The following is a 21,471-nucleotide window of genomic DNA, read 5'->3' as shown; positions in this document are numbered from 1 at the left end:
CCGCACCGACGCGACAAATAGTCCGCTCTTTCCTTCGCTCCCCGCGGCCCCCGGCGGACGCTGAGCCTCGCCTTCCCGTCACCGAACGGGGGTTCTCGCACCCGAGGAACTCGCCGGACAACTTCCCGGAGCAATTTGACCGATTTCCCCCCGTGTTCCCCCGCCTCCCCGTCCCATCACTCCCTCCCTCCCCTCTCCCTCCGCTCGCCGGCCGCTCGGGCCCTCTCTCTCTCTCTCTCTCTCTCACTCTCTACGTCACGGGGTCCTGCGCGCGCGCGCGCTCCTCCTCCCCGCGCTGTAGCGGATTGGAGGTGGCGGCGGGGGCGCGCCTGGCTGAGGAGAAGGCGGCGGAGGGATCCGTGTCCCGGTGCGCTGCGGCTCGGGGAGGGAGAGAGTTCTTCTTTTGCCATCACTTTTTTTTTTCTTTATTTATTTATTGGGCTCCCCCCTCCCCCCTCCTGAGTGAGCGGGCCGGGGCACGGACTCAGCCCGGTGTCGGCTCTTCTGACACCCCTCCACCGTCCAGGGTTTACTTTGACTGAACGGACACCCCCCCCTCCTCCTCCCGTCCTCATAGAAGGGGGGGTGAGTGAGGAGAGAGGGGCGCCCCCCGTGTGATTTACCCCCTGAGGGGGAGGCCGGGGGGGGCTGTGAGGGAAGATGTGGCGGTGACAGGGCTCTGCTCCCCTCCCCTGGAAGAAGAGGAGGAAGAAGAGAAGAAAGAAGAAGAAGAAGAAGAAGGGGGGACATCCCCGGTCATCCCCCCGGGAGAGGGGCGCAGCAGGTGCGGGGCCGGTGATGGGGGGAGGGGGGTGTGTGGAGGAGGGGAGCAGGCCGGAGAGTTGTGGGGGGGGGGGGAGGGGGGACATCCCGATCACTGTGTATATATATTTATATGTATGGGGGAGGGGAGAGAGGGGGGGCACACCAACTCCACCAACAATCACACTTCTCATCACACGTGTCCCCCCCCTCACTCAGGGGGGCACCCAATGAAAGTTCCACATAACACCGGGCTGGCCAATCAGGACGGGACTTTCATCCTGCAACTTGTCATCTGTCCAGTGCAGGCTGCGATGTGATTGGTTGCTGAGAGGGCCCAGGTTTAGCGTTCTATAGGAGGATGGAGGCTCTGTGTTCTCTATAGGAGGTGTACAGAGCTGTGTGATCACATGTGACACTGGCTGAAAAAGTTCTGCTGGGGCAGCATAACAACACTGGATCAGCCAATCAGGTTCCACCTTTCACCCTGGAGCCTGCTGTCTTTACAGTGAAGACTGAAATCTGATTGGCTGCTGAGCGGGGCTGAGATTTAGTTTGGTATCTGAGGATAGGAAGGCGGTTCTTGTAGCAGGTGTGGGTGGGCACAATGTGGCACTGATGCAAAGTTTTGGTGGTGTTGGGTGGCAAAGGCATAAATAACAACAAAGCCATGCATTAGCCTAAGGCAGCCAATCAGGACGGGACTTTCATCCTGAAACTTGACCTCTGCCCAGGGCAGGCTGAGATCTGATTGGCTGCTGAGCGGGGCTGAGATTTAGTTTGATTTCTGAGGATAGGAAGGCTGTTCTTGTAGCAGGTGTGGGTGGGCACAATGTGGCACTGATTCCAAGTTTTGATGTTGTTGGGTGGCAGAGGAAGAGTGTTCTTGTCACAGGTGAGGGCGGTGTACAATGTGGTGCTGATTTAAAATTCTGATGGGGCAGAGAAGCACAACAAAGCCATGCAGGCAGCCAGTCAGGACGGGACTTTCATCCTGAAACTTGACATCTGCCCAGGGCAGGCTGAGATCTGATTGGCTGATGAGTGGGCCGAGTTTTAGTGTTCTTCTATAACCGGTGTGAGCGGTGTACAAGTGACACTGACTGAAAGTTCTGCTGGAGAAGCATAACACCAGGCCAACACCGGATCAGCCAATCAGGTTCCAAGATTCATCCTGGAGCTTGTTGTCTTCACAGTGAGGACTGATATCTGATTGGCTGCTGTGCGGGGCTGAGATTGTTTTATATCTCAGGATAGGACGTTCTTGTAACAGGTGTGGGTGGTGTGCAGAGAGGGCGGTGTACAATGTGGTGCTGATTTAAAGTTCTGATGGGATATAAATATCTATTCACTTTGTATGGAAAGCATATATACATATCTGTATTGGAAGTAACTTTTTTATTTTTTGACATAAAAACCTTTTTTGATTAAAAAAAAAAAGATCTGATGGGGCAGAGAAGCACGACAAAGCCATGCAGGCAGCCAGTCAGGACAGGACTTTCACCCTGAAACTTGTCATCTGCCCAGTGCAGGCTGAGATCTGATTGGCTGATGAGTGGGCTGAGATTTATTTTTATATTTGAGAATAGAAACAATGGAGTTGAATTACTAAAACTGGAGAGTACATAATGTGGTGCAGCTGTGTATGGTAGCCAATCAGCTTCTAACTTTAGCATCTTCAATTAAGCTTTGACTAAAAAAAAAAAAAAAAAAAAAAAAAAAAACTGGAACCTGATTGGTTTACATACAGAGCTGCACCAGATTTTGCACTCTCCGGTTTTAGTAAATCAGCCCCAGTGTTCTTTATAACATGTGTGAGTAGTATATATGGTGCTGGTGTGATACAATGTAGCACTGATTTGAAGTTTTAGTGGAGCAGCAAAACAACACCAGGCCTCATAGATAATGTTGGGTCAGTCTCAGGCAGCCAGGCACCACTGGTATTTATACAGGGCGGGTGTGATACAATGTGACACTGATGGAAAGTTCTTCTAGAGCAGTAGAACAACCCCACCCTCATGGAGAACACTGGATCAGCCTCAGGCAGCCAATCGGGTTCCACGTTGCCTCCAGCAGCTTGCCTTCTTTTCAGTGTAGGATGAAATCTAATGGGCTACTGAGATTTAGTTTTATATTTTGAGGGTAAAAAATTCTTCTTAATAACAGGTGTGGAAGTTGGTGTGATGACATGTGGCACTGACTTAAAGTTCTGCTGGAGCAACATAACACTGGGCCTCATGGGTGGCACTGGATTAGCCGCAGGAGGCCAATCTGGTTCCAAGTTTCATCCTGGAGCTTGTTGTCTTTGCAGTGATTGGCTGCTGAGTGGGGCTGAGATTTCATTTTATTTCTGAGGATAGGAAGACTGTTATTGTAACAGGTGTGGGTGGTGTGTGCAGTGAGGGCGGGTACAATGTGGTACTGATTCAAAGTTTTGATGTTAGGTGGCAAAGAGGCATAACAAAGCCATGCATTCGCCTAAAGCAGCCAATCAGGATGGGACTTTCTTCCTGAAACTTGTCGTCTGCCCAGTGCAGGCTGAGATCTGATTGGCTGATGAGAGGGCTTAGATTTACTTTTATATTTGAGAATAGAAACAATGTTCTTTATAACACATGTGATTAGTATATATGGTGCTGGTGTGATACAATGTAGCACGGATCTGAAGTTTTAGTGGAGCAGCAAAACACCAGGCCTCATAGATAATGCTGGCTCAGTCTCAGGCAGCCAATTGGGTTCCAAGTTTCCTCCAGCAACTTGCTTTCTTTTAAGTGTAGGCCAAAATCTGATTGGCTGCTGAGTGGGCTGAGATTTAGTTTTATATCTGCGGATAGGATGTTATTGTAACAGGTGAGGGTGGATACAATGTGGCACTGATTTAAAGTCCTGATGTTAGGGGGGCAGAGAAAGATAACAAAGCAGTGCAAACAGCCAATCAGGATGGGACTTTAATCCTTTAACTTGTCATCTGCCCAGTGCAGGCTGAGATCTGATTGGCTGAAGAGAGAGGTTAGATGAAAGCCCCGCACACACAAGAAAACTGGGTGAACATTTTTTGTCCGAGGAACGATCGTACGATTCTCTGATAGTATGTGCACCACTTTTGAAAGCTAATTCTGACCTTCCTAATTTCAGAAAAACAAAAAAGCCTTAGTTGTATGAGAGCTTTCGTACATTATTTCTATCCCCTGTTCCAACTTACTGTAAAACATCGAGGGAAACTGTCCAATTATTCTCCCGATTTTCTCATAGTATGTATGGGGCATTCGTTTTATATTTGAGAATGAATAGTCCTATTTATAACATGTGTGAGTAGTATAAATGCTGATGTGATACAATGTGGAACTGATTTAAAGTTCTGGTGTTAGGTGGCAGAGAAGCACAACAAAGCCGTGCATTAGCCCAAGGCAGCCAATTAGGATAGGACTTGCATCCTGCAACTTGTCATCTGCCCAGTGCAGGCTGAGATCTGGTTGGCTGATGAGTGGGCTGAGGTTTAGTGAAGACTGAAATCTAATTGGCTGCTGAGTGGGCTGAGATTTAGTTTTATGTCCGAGGATAGGAAGACTGTTATTGTAACAGGTGAGGGTGGATACAATGTGGCACTGATTTAAAGTTCCGGTGTTAGGTGGCAGAGAAGCACAACAAAGCCATGCAGGCAGCCAGTCAGGATGGGACTTTCATCCTGAAACTTGTCATTTGCCCAGTGCAGGCTGATTGGCTGATGAGGAGGCTGAGATTTCGTCTTCTATATGAAGGTGGGACCACTGGTATTTATACAGGTTGTGAGTAGTATACAGTGCTGGTGTGATATCATGTGACACTAATGCAAAGTTCTGCTGGAGCAACATAACAACACTGGGCCTAATGGGTGACACTGGATCAGCAGCAGGAGGCCAATCGGGTTCCAAGTTTCACCCTGGAGCTTGTTGTCTTTGCAGTGAAGACTGATGAAATGTGATTGGCTGCTGAGTGGGGCTGAGATTTAGTTGTATTTCTGAGGATAGGAAGACTGTTATTGTAACAGGTGTGGGTTGTGTGCAGTGAGGGCGGGTACAATGTGGCACTGATTCAAAGTTTTGATGTTAGGTGGCAAAGAGGCATAACAAAGACGTGCATTCGCCTAAGGCAGCCAATCAGGATGGGACTTTCATCCTGCAACTTGTTGTCTGTCCAGTGCAGGCTGTGATCTGATTGGCTGATGAGAGGGCTTAGATTTACTTTTATATTTGAGAATAGAAACAATGTTCTTTATAACACGCGTGAGTAGTATACGGTGCTGGTGTGAAGTTTTAGTGGAGCAGCAAAACACCAGGCCTCATAGACAATGCTGGGCCAGTCTCAGGCAGCCAATCGGGTTCCAAGTTTCCTCCAGCAACTTGCTTTCTTTTTAGTGTAGGCTGAAACCTGATTGGCTGCTGAGTGGGCTGAGATTTAGTTTTATATCTGATAGGATGTTATTGTAACAGGTGAGGGTGGATACAATGTGGCACTGATTTAAAGTCCTGATGTTAGGGGAGCAGAGAAAGATAACAAAGCAGTGCAAACAGCCAATCAGGATGGGACTTTCATCCTTTAACTTGTCATCTGCCCAGTGCAGGCTGAGATCTGATGGGCTGATGAGAGGGCTTAGATTTAAGGCCGGTACCCACGATCCGAATATCGTACGACAGATCATACGACTTTTTTCACTTAATAGTCGCAAGTGGGAATTGAATAGGTTACTAAAGTCACAAATTCTCGTACGACAGGGAAAAAAATCGAAAGTGACGTCATGTGTTGTAATGTATTTGTATTGTATTTTCATACGGCAACTAGACTGACTAAACGAAAATCGTAAGATCTGGTATCGTACGAGGAAAATTTTCGTGCTTGTCCGATCGAATAATATCGGATGAACTGTCGTGATCGGCTCTCGAAAGCTCTGTACTAACAATCCGATTATCGTACGATCGCGTCAAAAGCGGTATTATTCGTCCGATTTTCGGATCATGTGTACGGGCCATTACTTTTATATTTGAGAATAGAAACAATGTTCTTTATAACACGTGTGAGTAGTATATACGGTGCTGGTGTGATACAATGTAGCACTGATCTTAAGTTTTAATGGAGCAGCAAAACACCAGGCCTCATAGATAATGCTGGGTCAGTCTCAGGCAGCCAATCTGGTTCCAGGTTTCCTCCACAACAACTTGCTTTTTGTTGTAGGCTGAAATCTGATTGGCTGTGGAGTGAGCTGAGATTTAGTTTTATTTCTGAGGATAGGAAGACTGTTATTGTAACAGGTGAGGGTGGATACAATGTGGCACTGATTTAAAGTTCTGATGTTAGGAGGCAGAGAAGCGCAACAAAGCCGTGCAGGCAGCCAATCGGGATGGGACTTTCATCCTGCAACTTGTCATCTGCCCAGTTCAGGCTGAGATCTGATTGGCTGAAGAGAGAGGTTAGATTAAAGCCCCGTACACACGAAAATTGGGTGAACATTTTTTTTGTCCGAGGAACGATCGTACGATTCTCTGATCGTGTGTGCACCACTTTTGAAAGCGAATTCCGACCTTCCTAATGAAAATTTCCGAAAATTTCCGAAGGGACAAACTCCAAGATTTTCCTTTAATCCTTTAACAAAGGATTTTCATTTAATGTGAACCATTTTTCGTAGAAGAAATATATGAAGAAAGACTGAGCATGATCAGAAAAAAAAAAAAAAAGCCTTTGTCGTATGAGAACTTTCGTACATTATTTCTATCCTTTGTTCCAACTTGCTGTGTAACATTGAGGGAAAACCGGCCGATTGTTCGCCTGATTTTCTCATAGTATGTATGGGGCAATCATTTTATATTTGAGAATAAATAATCTTATTTATAACACATGTGATTAGTATAAATGCTGACGTGATACAATGTGGCACTGATTTAAGTTCTGATAAGTGGCAGATAAGCACAACAAAGCTGTGATTTAGCCCAAGGCTTCCAGTCAGGATACGACTTCCTTCCTGCAACTTGACATCTGCCCAATGCAGGCTGAGATCTGATTGGCTGATGAGTGGGCCGAGTTTTAGTGTTCTTCTATAATAGGTGTGAGTGGTATACAGTGCTGTGTGATCACAAGTGACACTGACTGAAAGTTCTACTGGAGAAGCATAACACCAGGCCAACACTGGATCAGCCAATCAGGTTCCAAGTTTCATCCTGGAGCTTGTTGTCTTCGCAGAGAGGACTGAAATCTGATTGGCTGCTGAGTGGGCTGAGATTTAGTTTTATATCTGAGGATAGAAAGACTGTTATTGTAACAGGTGTGGCTGGGTACAATGTGGCACTGATTTAAAGTTCTGATTTTGGGAGGCAGAGAAGCGCAACAAAGCCATGCAGGCAGCCAATCAGCATGGGACTTTCGACCTGCAACTTGTCATCTGCCCAGTGCCGGCTGAGATCTGATTGGCTGATGGGAGGGCTTAGATTTACTTTTATTTTTAACAATAGAAACAATGTTCTTTATAACACTTGTGAGTAGTATACGGTGCTGGTGTGATACAATGTAGCACTGATTTGAAGTTTTAGTGGAGCAGCAAAACACCAGGCCTCATAGATAATGCTGGGTCAGTCTCAGGCAGCCAATCTGGTTCCAAGTTTCCTCCACAACAATTTGCTTTCTTTTTGGTGTAGGCTGAAAGCAGTGAAGGTGGATACAGTGTGGTGCTGATTTTAAAGTTCTAAAGTTAGGTGGCAGAGAAGGACAACAAAGCCGTGCAGGCAGCCAATCAGGATTGAACTATTGTCCTGCAACTTGTCCTCTGTCCAGTGCAGGCTGAGATCTGATTGGCTAATGAGAGAGGTTAGATTTAAGCTCCGCACCATACACAGTATAAGAAAACTGGGTGAGCTTTTTACGTCCGAGGAACGATCTCTAGGAACTATTCTCTGATAGTGTGTACACAACTTTCGAAAGCCATTTCCGACCTTGTGAATGAAAATTTCCGAAGGGACAAACTCCCAAGATTTTTCTCATACGGAAACCGAACGACCCATTTTTCATTTAATTTTGCACCGTCTTCCTACAAGAAATATCAGGTACAAAAGACTGCACATGATCAGAAACAACAAATAAAAAAAAAAAAAAAGCCTTTGTCATACCAAATGTTTTATACATTATTTCTATTCTCTTATCCGACTTAATGTGAAACATCGAGGAAAACCAGCATGTGGCGCATATAGTAAATATCTCCTAAATGGTGCAAGCTTAGGAGATATAGTACCTATAGATAAGCCTTATTATAGGTTTACCTGTAGGTACAATTAAAAAGGAAGACTTTACTTCCTCTTTAGAGTGCTGATGTTAGGTGGCAGTGAAGCACAACAGAGATGTGCATTAGCCCAAGGCAGCCAATCGGGATAGGACTTCCACCCTGCAACTTCTCATCTGCCCAGTGCAGGCTGCGATCTGATTGGCTGATGAAAGGACCGAGGTTTAGTGTTTTATGGGAGGATGGAAGCTCTGTGTTATCTATAACAGGTGTGAGTAGTATACAGTGCGGGTGTGATACAATGTGACGCAGATTGAAAGTTCTGCTGGAGCAGCAGAACAACACCAGGCCTCATGGAGAACGCTGGATCAGCCTCAGGCAGCCAATCGGGTTCCATGTTTCCTCCAGCAGCTTGCTTTCTTTTCAGTGTACGCTGAAATCTGATTGGCTGCTGAGATTTAGTTTTATATGGAAAATTGTTCTTAATAACAAGTGTGGAAGTTAGTGTGATGATGTGTGGCACTTAAAGTTCTGCTGGAGCAACATAACACTGGGCCTCATGGGTGACGCTGGATCAGCCGCAGGAGGCAATCGGGTTCCAAGTTTCATCCTGGAGCTTGTTGATTTTGCAGTGAAGACTGAAATCTGATTGGCTGCTGAGTGGGCTGAGATTAAGTTTCATTTCTGAGGATAGGAAGACTGTTGTTGTAACAGGTGTGGGTGGTGTGCAGTGAGGGCGGGTACAATGTGGCACTGATTTAAGTTCTGATGTTAGGTGGCAGAGAAGCACAACAAAGACATGCATTTGCCTAAGGCAGCCAATTAAGAGGGGACTTTGATCCTGCAACTTGTCATCTGCCCAGTGCAGGCTGAGATCTGATTGGCTGATGAGAGGGCTTAGATTTACTTTTATATTTGAGAATAGAAACAATTTTCTTTATAACACATGTGAGTAGTATATATGGTGCTGGTGTGATACAATGTAGCACTGATTTGAAGTTTTAGTGGAGCAGCAAAACAACATCAGGCCTCATAGATAATGCTGGGTCAGTCTCAGGCAGCCAGTCGTGTTCCAAGTTTTCTTTTGCAACTTGCTTTCTTTTTAGTGTAGGCTGAAATCTGATTGGCTGTTGAGATTTTGTTTTATAGTTTGAGGATGGAAAATTGTTGTGGAAAGTGTGATAACATGACACTGACTTAAAATTCTGCTGCAGCAGCAGAACAACACAGGGCTTCATGGGTGACCCTGGATCAGCCTCAGACAGCCAATCAGGTTCAGGTTGTATTTCCAGTGTAGGCTGAAATCTGATTGGCTGCTGAGTGGGCTGAGATTTAATTTTAGATTTGAAGATGAGAAGACTGTTCTTGTAACAGGTGTGGGTGGTGTGCAGTGAGGGTGGACACAATGTGGTGCTGATTTAAAGTTCTGATGTTAGGTGGCAGAGAAGCATAACAAAGACGTGCATTCGCCTAAGACAGCCAATCAGGATGGGGCTTTCATCCTGCAACTTGTCATCTATCCAGTGCAGGCTGAGATCCGGCTGGCTGATGAGTGGTCTGAGATTTAGTTTTATATATGAAGGTGGGAACACTGGTATTTATAAGTCATGGGTTGATACAGTGTGACACTGATTGAAAGTTCTGCTTGAGCAGCATAACATCAGGCCTCAGAGATAATGCTGAATCAGTCTCACACAGCCAATCAGGTTCCAAGTTGCCTCCAGCAGCTTGCCTTCTTTTCATTGTAGGCTGACATCTGATTGGCTGCTGATATTTAGTTTTATGTTTTTGGAGGATGGGGAAATTTCAAGTGTGGGAAGTATACAAAGCTGGTGTGATAACTTGTGGCATTGACTGAAAGTTCTGTTGGAACAGCATAACACCAGATCAACACTGGGCTTTATGGGTGACGCTGGATCAGCTGCAGGCAGCCAATCGGGTTCCAAGCTTCATCCTGGAGCTTTTTGTCCTTTATAGCAAAGACTGAATCCTGATTGGCAGCTGAGTGGGCTGAGATTTAATTTTATATCTGAGGGTAGGAAGACTGTTCTTGTAACAGGGTGAGGGTGGATACAATGTGGCACTGATTTAAAGTTCTGATGCTAGGTGGCAGAGCAGCATAACCAAGCCTTGCATTCACTTAAGACATCCAATCGGAATGGGACTTTCTTCTTGCAACTTGTCATCTGATTGGCTGATGAATTGGTTGGGATTTAGTTTTATATATGAGGGTGGGAACACTGGTGTAATTATACAGGTGTGAGTAGTATACAGTGTTGGTGTGATATCATGTGACACTGATTGAAAGTTCTGCTGGAGCAGCATTACAACACCAGGCCTCATGGAGAACACTGGATCACCCTCAGGCAGCCAATCTGGTTCCAAGTTTCCTCCAGCAGCTTGCCTTCTTTTGAGTGTAGGCTAAAATCTGATTGGCTGCTGAGATTTAGTTTTAATGTTTTGAGTATGGAAAATTGCAGGCTGAAATCTGATTGGCTGTTGAGTGGGCTGATATTTAATTTTAATATTTGAAGATGGAAAGAGTGTTATTGTAACAGATGAGGGTGAATGCAATGTGGTGCTGATATTTGATGTTAGGTGGCAGAGTAGCACAATATAGCTGTGCTTTGCCAGACTAGCCTAATGGCCCGTGCACACGATCCGGAAATCGTACCAAAAATACCACTTTTGAAGCGATCGTACGATAATCTGATCGTTAGTACACAGCTTTCGAGAGATGATCACGACTGTTCAGCTGATATTATCCGGTGGGACAAGCACGAAAAAATTTTCTCGTATGATACCATTATTGTATGACTTAATTTCAATCAGTACACTTGTCTTTCAAAAATACACTACAACACATTACATCACTTCCAAATTTTTATTCTGTCTGAGAATTTCTGTCACTTTAGTAATCTCTTTGTTTTCGATACGAGACTCGCAAAAAAAAAAAAGGACAATCTGTCGTACAATTTTAAATTTGTGTGTTAAGGCCATAAGGTAACTTGTCGCTGTCCAGTGCAAGCTGAAATCTGATTGGCTGATGAGTAGACTGAGATCGTTTCCTATGAGGGTGGGAACACTGGTATGTATACAGTGCTGGTGTGATACAATGGGGAAGATTTACTAAAACTCTGGAGCATTCAGAATCTGGTAGCCAATCAGCTTCTAACTTCAACTTGTTCAATTAAGTTTTGATGATAAAACCTGGAAGCTGATTGGTTTCTGTGGAGAGCTGAAGCAGATTTTGCATGCTCCAGTTTTAGTAAATCAACCTCAATGTGACACTGATTGAAAGTTCTGCTGGAGCAGCATGACATTGGGTCTCATGGGTGACACTGGATCAGCCTCATGCAGCCAATCGGGTTCCAAGTTTCATCCTGGAGCCTGTCTTTTCAGCGAAGGCTGAAATCTGTCTGCTGGGTGAGCAGAGATTTAGTTGCATATTTGAGAATAGAAACGCTGTTATATTTATAACACGTGTGAGTAGTATAAATGCAGGTTTGATACAATGTCGCACTGATTGAAAGTCCTAGTGGAGCAGCAGAACTACATCAGGCCTCATGGATGATAACACAGCATCAATATCAGGCAGCCAATCGGTTTCCAAGTTTCATCCAGTAGCTTGTCTTCCTTTTCAGTTTAGGCGGAAATTTTTAGTTTTATATTTTGGGGATAGGAAAATTGTTATTTATAACAGGTGTGGAAAATTACTAGGGCTGAAACGATTAATCAATGTCATCGATAATGAAAATAGTTGTCAACGATTTTCATTATCGATTAGTTGGTCCATTCGCCACTAAGGGGCCCCATCAGGGTTGCCAGCCTCAATAAAACCAGGGACAGTATGTAGAAATCTGTGTTTTTTTTTTTTTTTTTTTTAAATCCCAAGATTATAGCTGCCTGCCTCTCCAGTGTCTTTTCATTCTGTGTGTGTATACTGTGTGGCCCCATAATCTTCTCCTGTTGCCCGGGGGCCCCATAATCTTCTCCTGTTGCCCGGGGGCCCCATAATCTTCTCCTGTTGCCCGGGGGCCCCATAATCTTCTCCTGTTGCCCGGGGGCCCCATAATCTTCCCCTGTTGCCCGGGGGCCCCATAATCTTCCCCTGTTGCCCGGGGGCCCCATAATCTTCCCCTGTTGCCCGGGGGCCCCATAATCTTCCCCTGTTGCCCGGGGGCCCCATAATCTTCCCCTGTTGCCCGGGGGCCCCATAATCTTCCCCTGTTGCCCGGGGGCCCCATAATCTTCCCCTGTTGCCCGGGGGCCCCATAATCTTCCCCTGTTGCCCGGGGGCCCCATAATCTTCCCCTGTTGCCCGGGGGCCCCATAATCTTCCCCTGTTGCCCGGGGGCCCCATAATCTTCCCCTGTTGCCCGGGGGCCCCATAATCTTCCCCTGTTGCCCGGGGGCCCCATAATCTTCTCCTGTTGCCCGGGGGCCCCATAATCTTCTCCTGTTGCCCGGGGGCCCCATAATCTTCCCCTGTTGCCCGGGGGCCCCATAATCTTCCCCTGTTGCCCGGGGGCCCCATAATCTTCCCCTGTTGCCCGGGGGCCCCATAATCTTCCCCTGTTGCCCGGGGGCCCCATAATCTTCCCCTGTTGCCCGGGGGCCCCATAATCTTCCCCTGTTGCCCGGGGGCCCCATAATCTTCCCCTGTTGCCCGGGGGCCCCATAATCTTCCCCTGTTGCCCGGGGGCCCCATAATCTTCTCCTGTTGCCCGGGGGCCCCATAATCTTCTCCTGTTGCCCGGGGGCCCCATAATCTTCTCCTGTTGCCCGGGGGCCCCATAATCTTCTCCTGTTGCCCGGGGGCCCCATAATCTTCTCCTGTTGCCCGGGGGCCCCATAATCTTCTCCTGTTGCCCGGGGGCCCCATGAGTTGTCAGTCTGTCCCTGGTCCGCACCATCCTCCCTGTCTGTCCGTTAAAATCCTCCTCCTGTGTACAAGGCGCCGCTGTATGTGACCAGGCACGTCCGCGCCTTACGTCCGTGCCTCTCCTCCTCGATGACGTCAGCTCCCCACTGATCTTCTCAGCCCCGCCCGCTGCTGCCTCGAGGGAATAGAGAGGCGAGAAGCAGCCGTGAGGAGAGCTTAGCTGCACACTGTGTGAAAGGTAGCAGCTAATGGCTAGTAATAACACAGTAAAAACTCAGTACATTATTTTTTATGACCAGTGCCACATGAATGATCCTCCTAAGTAACTCCTAAGTATTCCTGGGGGGGGGGGGGTGCCCCATCATTGGTGTTCCAGGGGGGGTGGATGGAATAGTGCCCCATCATTGGTGTTCCTGGCAGGGGGAGGGGAATAGTGCCCCATCATTGGTGTTCTGGGGGGGTGGGTGGAATAGTGCCCCATTATTGGTGTTCCTGGCAGGGGGAGGGGAATAGTGCCCCATCATTGATGTGCCTGGGAGGGGAATAGTACTCCATCATTGGTGTTCCCGGGAGGAATAGTGCCCCTTCATTGGTGTTCCTGGGAGGAGGAGGGAAATAAGTGCCCCATCATTGGTGTTCCTGGGAAGGGGAGGGGAATTGAAAGGAATTGGTATTCCTGGGAGGAATAGTACCCCATCATTGGTGTTCCTGGGAGGAATAGTACCCCATCATTGGTGTTCCCGGGAGGAATAGTACCCCATCATTGGTGTTCCTGGGAGGAATAGTACCCCATCATTGGTGTTTTATTCTGCAGTTTGAGTGTAACACTCAGTTTTTCCATTATTACTATTAAATAAACGGAAAAATTGCATATTACGTTTTTTTATATGATTTTATAATCATATAATCGAAAAAATAATTTGCCGATTAATCGATTATGAAAATAATCATTGCAGCCCTAGAAATTACACAATGCTGGTGGCACTGAATGAAAGTTTGGCTGGAGCAGCATGAGAACACTGGATCAGCCTCAGGTAACCAATCGGGTTCCGAATTTCATCCTGGAGCTTGTTGTCTTTCCAATGTATACTGAAATCTGATTGGCTGTTGAGTGGGCTGAGATTTAATTTTATATCTGAAGATAAGACGACTGTTCTTGTAACAGGTGTGGGTGGTGTGCAGTGGGGTGGACACAATGTGGTGCTGATTTAAATTTCTGATGTTAGGTGCCAGAGAAGCACAAAAAAGCTGTGCAATAGTCTAAGCCAGCCAATAAGGATGGGATTTTTATCCTGTAACTTATCATTTGTTCAGTGCAGGGAGAGATCTGATTGGCTGATGAGTGGGCTGAGATGTACCGGTGTGAGTAGTACACAATGCTGGTGTAATAACATGTGACACTGACTGAAAGTTCTAGTAAAGCAGCAGAACAACACCAGGCCCCAGACTGGTTTAACCTCTTGTGAGCAGTCTTTCCATGTTTTATCCTGGAGCTTGTTGTCTTTCCATTATAAGCTAAAATCTGATTGGCTGCTGAGTGGGCTGAGATTTAGTGTTCTATTTAAGGATAGTGAAAATGTTATTGTAACAGGTGCAGGGGGATACAATGTGGCTCTGATATAAAGTTGTGATGTTTGGTGGCAGAGAAACAGAACAAAGCTTTGCACTTCCAGACTAGTTTAAGGCAGCCAGCCGGGATGGAACTTTTTCATCCTATAATTTGTCATCTGTACAGTGTAGTCTGAAATCTGATTGGCTGCTGAGTGGTTTGAGATTTAGTTTTATTTCTGAGGATAGGAAAACTGTTATTGTTACAGGTGCAGGTGGAATGCAGTGATGGGTTCAATGTGGCACTAATTTAAAGTTCTTCAGAAAAGCACAACAAAGCATTTATATTTGTATTTATACAGGTGTGAGTAGTATACAATGCTGGTGTGTGTGATACCATGTGACCGATTGAGAGTTCTGATGTTAGGTGGCAGAGAAGAACAATATAGCTGTGAATGCCCAGATCAGCCACAGGCAGCCAATCGGATTGGAATCTTCATCTACATCTTGTTGTCTTTCCATAATAGTCTAAAACCTGATTGGCTGCTAAGTGGGCTGAGAAATAGTCCTATATTTGAGGATAGAAAAACTTATTTATAACCGGACTGGATAGTGTGCAATGCTGGGCCTCATTATTTATTTAAAACAGGGCTACTGTAGATCAGTCTCGGGAAGTTAACCAGATTTGAACTTTCATCTTGTATTTGTCATTTTCCAGTGCAGGCTGTCTTCTGATTGACTGTTGAGTGGAATTGTTTTATATTTGAGGTTACAAAAACTGTTATTGTAACAGGTGTGAGTAGTATACAATGCTGGTGTTCTACAGTGTGGCACTGATTGACAGTTCTGATGTCAGTGAGGAACAACAAAGCTTGCATGGTTAGATCAGCCTTAAGCCTCGTACACACGGTACGATTGTTGGCAGGGGATTGTCTGTTGACAGACTGTTGTCCTAAAATCTTACTGTTAGTACGCTCCTTTTTGACAATTGTTGTCCAATTTTCGGCCAACAAATGTTGAATGACAGGCTAGTAAATTTTCGGCGGACAATGGCTTGACGTCTGATTTTCGGATGGTCAGTACACAAATCCGTCACTCAAAAGTACAAACAGGCATGATCGGAATCAATGCTCACAAAACACGAAATTGGCAGAAGGGGCCCAAAGGGTGGTGCTCAAGAGCTGAAATTCCTCGTAGTACGTCACTACGTTTGTGTATGTGGCATGACAATTGTGTACCATTAGTATGCAAGACAAGATCCTGGCACACGCCCTTTTGACAAAAATCGGACGCTTGGTTGGCCAACAGTCGTACCGTGTGTACGAGGCTTTAGGCAGCCAGTCAGATTAGAATGTTTATTGTGAATCTTCTTTCCAGCTTGGGCTGAAATACGATTTGGCTACTGAGTTGTCTGCCAAATCACTTTATCTTTGAGAATAGAAACCTTGTCATTGTAACCTGAGAGTTTTTTTATACAGTACAGTCACGTTAACAAGGGGGCTCCCAGATCCCCCCCACCCCCATGTGAATGGGTATCGAGTAAATCTACCCCCTACCCATTCACCAAAAAAGCAGTGAAAATTTAAAAAAAAACAAGAGCCGGTTTTTGACAAGTCCTTTATTAAAAGCTCTGAGCTGTCTTCTCCTGCTGCCGCCTTCTTCCGCCACGCCGGTTACCCGGTTGAAAAAAAAAAAAAAAAAAGCCACTGTTGTTCTCTGGCTGTCTTCCTCTGTTGTGTTGTCGCTTGCTGTCTGGCATCTATTATATTGCCATGGGGCCTGGCTATCCGATGACCTCCCCTGTAGAGCCTGCCCTTGTCACGTCACAAGGGGCGGGCTCTCCGGGTGACGACCACGCCCCATGGCTATATAATGGATACCAGACAGCGAGCGACAACCCAACGGAGGAAGACTGCCAGAGAACAGCAGCTGCTATTTTATTTAATTTATTTTTTATTTATTTATTTTTTTATTGGGCTGGGGTACGATGGTACCCATTCACATGGTGGGGGGGTGGGAGGTTTTTTTTTTTTTTTTTTTTTTATTCAGATGGAACCCTGCTGACAGCTGATGACTCATCGGTTGTTAAGGACGCGGCGGCCGGCATCCCGGCCCCCTCCTTAGCAACCAGCTATATACAGTGTTTGAAGTTCAGTTCAGTAACTTTTTTATTTACTTATATATTTTTTTTTTTTTTTTTTTAAATGGATGTAAAAATTTACATCCATATCCATTTTTGAACTGCACTAAAAAACGGAACGCCCGTGTGAAACCAGTCTTTGGGCCCCTTTTACACATGCGGAAAAAACTGACAGGCGGACCTGAACGGTCCGCATGTGTGAAAGGGGCCTTAGATTTTAGATGAAACATACAAAGTTATAATATTTGTATTTTATGTATTTATTCTTTTATTATATTACTGAGTGGAATGTGGTAAAGACAGGATCAGAGGAAATATTGGGTTGATGCAAAATGGATATATAAGCACTATTGATGTTCTTTCATTGTAAAGAGCACAAAAACTATTTGGTGAGTTCTCTGTATGGACACAAAACATGGGATATCACATTGATTGGAACTGATAGTTTACAATGGTAAAAACAAATAAATCACATGGAGATATATTATAAATATATAGGGTCTTCAACAGGTTTCCGCACTTTTAAAAAAAAAAAATATTTAACCACTTGCCGACCGCTCTGTATGTATTTGTGTATGTTGCGGTTTGCAAGTGCAAGCTAAGAGCCATAACCCCAACATTGTTTTTTTTTTTCAGCGGGAAACCGGCTTTCTCATGAAATTGGCCGCTGGATCACTCTCAGAAGCGGCGGGAGGGGACGTTCCCAAAACAAACGGCACCCCCTGCCAAACGCTCGCTGATGTTTCTCGGGCTTACCATTTTTACCAGCGTGCCCGAGAAATGATCTGACGGGTCGTGTGGCTGGTCATAGAGGTTCTCTGAGACCTGATCGCCTCTATGACATTGGAGGACTGGAGTGACGTCATGACATCGTTTCTGGTCTATGGCAGAAGTTAACATATTTTATATGTATTTTTTTTTTTTTTTTTATGATCTTTTGCTTTTAACGATCGAGGAACAGATGTGGGGTCTTATTGACCCTACATCTCTCCATAAAGAGGATCTATCCTTGCTTATTTCTATTACGAGGGCCAGTATAAAAATAAGGAAACATTTTTTTTAAAGAGCCCCTATCCCTCTGTGCTCGTGCGCAGAAGCGAACGCATATGTAAATGGTGTTCACAACACACATGTGCAGTATCGCCGCAAACATTATTGCGAGAGCAATAATTCTAGCACAAGACCCCCTCTGTAACTCAACAGGTAACCTGTAAAAATATTTAAAGCGTTGACTATATTCTATGTATACTATAAATGACTATACTATGTGTATATTATAAATGACTATACTATATGTATTGCAGTTTAGAGGGTGCCTTTTAGCACTCCACATTATAACAGCACCTTTACGCTAGGTTCACACCTTAGCGTTTTTGCGGCCTGCGTTTGCCTGCGTCTCTCGCAGAAAAAGGTGCATGCACCTTTTTCAAAGCTTGGCCTGCAGGAAAATCGCATCATCATTTTGACGATGCGATTTCCCTGTGGTACCCGCACTGCAATTTTACATGCTTGGGGGTGCCAATCAGACTGAATGCAGCCTCGCTTGTTTTCGCATAGCAGTGCGTTTTCACTGCGTGTGCTTGAATCGCTGCGATACCTGCACCTGCAGCCACACGCATAGGTGTGAACCTAGCCTTATGGTAGAATTTGGTTTTAGCAACATTTTAATTTACCGCAACCGAGCTGGAGAATTTTAGAACTTTCAGTAGTATAAATCTCGACAATGCAATGATGAAGAAGGGCCCATTTACAGTGTTGTGTTTTGGTAACACGTGGTAATGAATATTGCATGCATTAGGGCTCATGGACACTGCAGCTCAAAGAAGCCTCTCCTGCAGGCTTTTTCTGCCTGGAAACTCCCCTCCATGTTGGCCAATGTGTCCATGCACGCTATAGCTAGTGTCCCAGAGAGCTCAAAGAAGCTCAAAAACGTGTGAAAACATTTGTTCCAGCTTTTTTTGTGTTTGTTTATATAGTGGTTAAGAAAATACTTTCTAGGAGGGTTTGTGGGAAAAAAAAAAAACACTTATGCTCAAAGGAGCTTTAAGAAGCTCAATTAAAACCTGCACAAAAAAGCACAAGCTTCTTCAAGCTGAAAAAAAACTCAAATGCCTGTAAACGCAGCTTCTTTTTTTTTTTTTGAGCTATAGTGTGCATGAGCCCTTAGAGGGATGCACTGCTGTTAGGAATGGGACCCTAATGCCAGATACACACAGGGAGTTTTTCTTTGGTTCAACCCAGTGGGCTGAATAAAAAAAACTGCCAGGTTGCTGTACCAACCCAAGCAATGTTAATACAGCAATCTACGCTGCTGAGCTATTGAGTGTCCCCACCCGCCAGAACACAGTGATCAGTGCCTGCAGCCATTGGCTGCAAGCGCTGATTGGATACTGGTTTTCCAGCATGCCCATTCGATAAAAGATGGTCGTTAGACTGGCTTCTGCTGGACAGGCTGCTGTACACACAGGTCCATGTGTATCAGCCATATTGCATCTTCCTGACTGATGTGCATTGCGGTGTACTGTCAGAATTGGGTACGTGTGTTTTTTGTTTGGCAGCCCATCCGATCAAATGAGCTGCTTCAACATGAAATGCATGTTGACACGTGTGCACTATCGCACCAGAGTAATGAAGATGGGCCCTTGAAGTGCTGATTCTTGTAGCCTGGGGCAGCCAATCGGATTCAGACTTTCATTTGCTATGGTCACTAGTGCTGGTTTAAATCCAGTTGGTTGCTAGGAGTTGTCTTGTTCTCATGTGTGTGATTTAAATAAATAATTATATTCTATTTTTGTTCACCGTGGTCAGTTAAAAGATTCCCCAATTGATGTATTAACCTCCCTGGCGGTATGATTATTTCGGATTTTAGGTGCTGAAAGCGGTACAATTATTTTGCATGGAAATTTGGCGTTTTATATTGTAGGTCTGTAAATCTTAACAATAACACACTTAAATCTGTCCAAACCAGAGTCTAGTAGATATCCCGGGTATGATAAAGTTTGAAAAACAAAAACATAAATTATAATATAATAAATAAAAATAAATAATTTAAAAAAAAATAGTAATAAAATACATTTCCCCACAATTCACTATCGCTCAATTCTGCAAGTGTTCTAATTTACTATCGCTGTTTTCTAGCTGGTCTAAAGCCACTTTTGACGTAAAGGGACACTTTTTGGTTGCTATGGACAATCTCCAGTTTCCAGGCAGAAAGAACAGTGTATATCATGTAAAAGTGCATGCAGGGCATGGGCCAGAGCACTGGGGACAAAAGGGATGTGAAATCATTTCATACAGTACTGTAATCTGTAAGATTACAGTACTGTATGTGTTATGATTTTGACATTTTTTGAATTTGCCGCCAGGCTCCGCCCCCGTGCGTCGCGCCGCTCGCAGGGAACGGAGCCTGGCACGGAGAGGCTTCGGAGGAGGACGGAGCCCTCGGACACTGCGGGGGACATCGCAGGATCCCGGGGACAAGGTAAGTAACGCCGCCCCAGGATCCTGCAATGCGATCCCGAGTGTGGCTCGGGGTTACCGCTAATGGTACTGAATTTTAACCCCGAGCCACACTTGGGAAAACCGCCAGGGAGGCTACATACTGTTTGATTACTGCATTCAGCTCCCAGTCCTCTTATTCTTTTGATTAGGTGCAATGTGCAGCTCCCCACCTGGAAGATTTTTTATATATATATATATATATATATATATATATATATTAATGTGTATATATATATATATATATTAATGTGTATATATATATTAATGTATATAGGGTTTATTTACTAAAGGCAAATCCACTGTGCACTTGGATGTGCAGTCGCTGTAGATCTGAGGGGGGCATAGTACACTTGTTGTGTACAGTGGATTTGTCTTTGGTAAATCAACCCCATAGTGTGTGTGTGTATATATAATATATAATTTGGCAGAATACACTGGTGTGTCTGTAAATTGCTTGTGTGACACCACAGTGATCCTTGGTGTAGGTTGGTGTGATTGATTTTAAAAGAAATCTGTGCAGGAGAAAGCATAGAAGCTGACATTGCTGAGTTCTCTATTAGACAATTCTGTTTGACTTTTGTGCTCCTACCTTTTCTCTGACATTTCTCAGCCTTTCCTGATCTTCATATTAGTTACTTGTACTCAGACAGTACTAAAGATTGTGTGTTGACGTTACAGCCAGTCACCTAGCATTTGAAGGAGGTCAGCAATGTGTATTGTCAACCCACATGCTTATTTCATGACAGGTCTACTCTGAAGTTCTGATGTTACATGCTTTCACTACTTTACTAATGGCTAAGGCAATGCACATTTAGGTCTGGCTCAGATAATGGGATTCAAAATGTCATTATGCAACTATTAATTTTCAGTGCTGTTTTGTGTCTAACTGATCACTATTATTTATTTGAGATGTATTGATGGACAGATGTACTTTTTTGGCACAAGTGCCCCCACTTTCCTAAGTGCAGCATACCCAATCCAATAATTAATTCCATCCCCATTCCAGCAGTCCTTATTGTGTAGTCCTGCCCAGAGCCACACAACCTTTCTTCTGAAAGCGACCCCACCCCCCCTCTGCACTGGGGGAGGGGAATGCCTTGATGGACAACTTGAACCTAAGGTATAGTTTTCCTCTTTTACGTCAGTTTTATATGTAAAGGCGGAACGCACCATTTTAGCATGAGTGTGAGCACTACACTGCTTGTGTAACAACATGGTATAGGCTGTGAGTTGCATATTAAAAACAGCGTGCCCCGTGGTTGAATATCAGACCTGCGTTCTTCAAGTGTCATTTTTTTAGAGCAGACTTGAATGTGATTGGTAGCTCTAAGTTGTCCTTTCCATGGGCATTTTCAAAATCTTGCTTGTGCTTCAACATTCACAACATTAGAACTG

At 44.9% G+C, this 21,471-nt stretch overlaps 1 protein-coding gene across 8 annotated transcripts in view; it reads left to right on the top strand.

Moving 5' to 3' along the window:
• The first annotated feature begins 270 nt into the window (after positions 1–270).
• PHF21A (PHD finger protein 21A) overlaps positions 271–21,471 on the top strand; it is a 213,077-nt gene continuing 191,876 nt past the window's right edge. For 3 of the 8 annotated variants that reach the window (XM_073604272.1, XM_073604271.1, XM_073604279.1), the window contains exon 1: positions 272–784. The gene's annotated coding sequence lies outside the window, so the exon portion shown is untranslated. Of the gene's footprint in view, positions 785–21,471 lie in introns of all 8 variants that reach the window. The other 5 variants (XM_073604275.1, XM_073604274.1, XM_073604273.1 and 2 more) reach the window with 4 other exon arrangements.

The sequence above is a fragment of the Aquarana catesbeiana genome, linkage group LG11, assembly GCF_042186555.1.
Source record: "Aquarana catesbeiana isolate 2022-GZ linkage group LG11, ASM4218655v1, whole genome shotgun sequence".
Lineage (NCBI taxonomy): Eukaryota > Metazoa > Chordata > Amphibia > Anura > Ranidae > Aquarana > Aquarana catesbeiana.
Note: the sequence above shows the minus strand (reverse complement) of the source record. Positions and strands in the feature narration are given on the sequence as shown.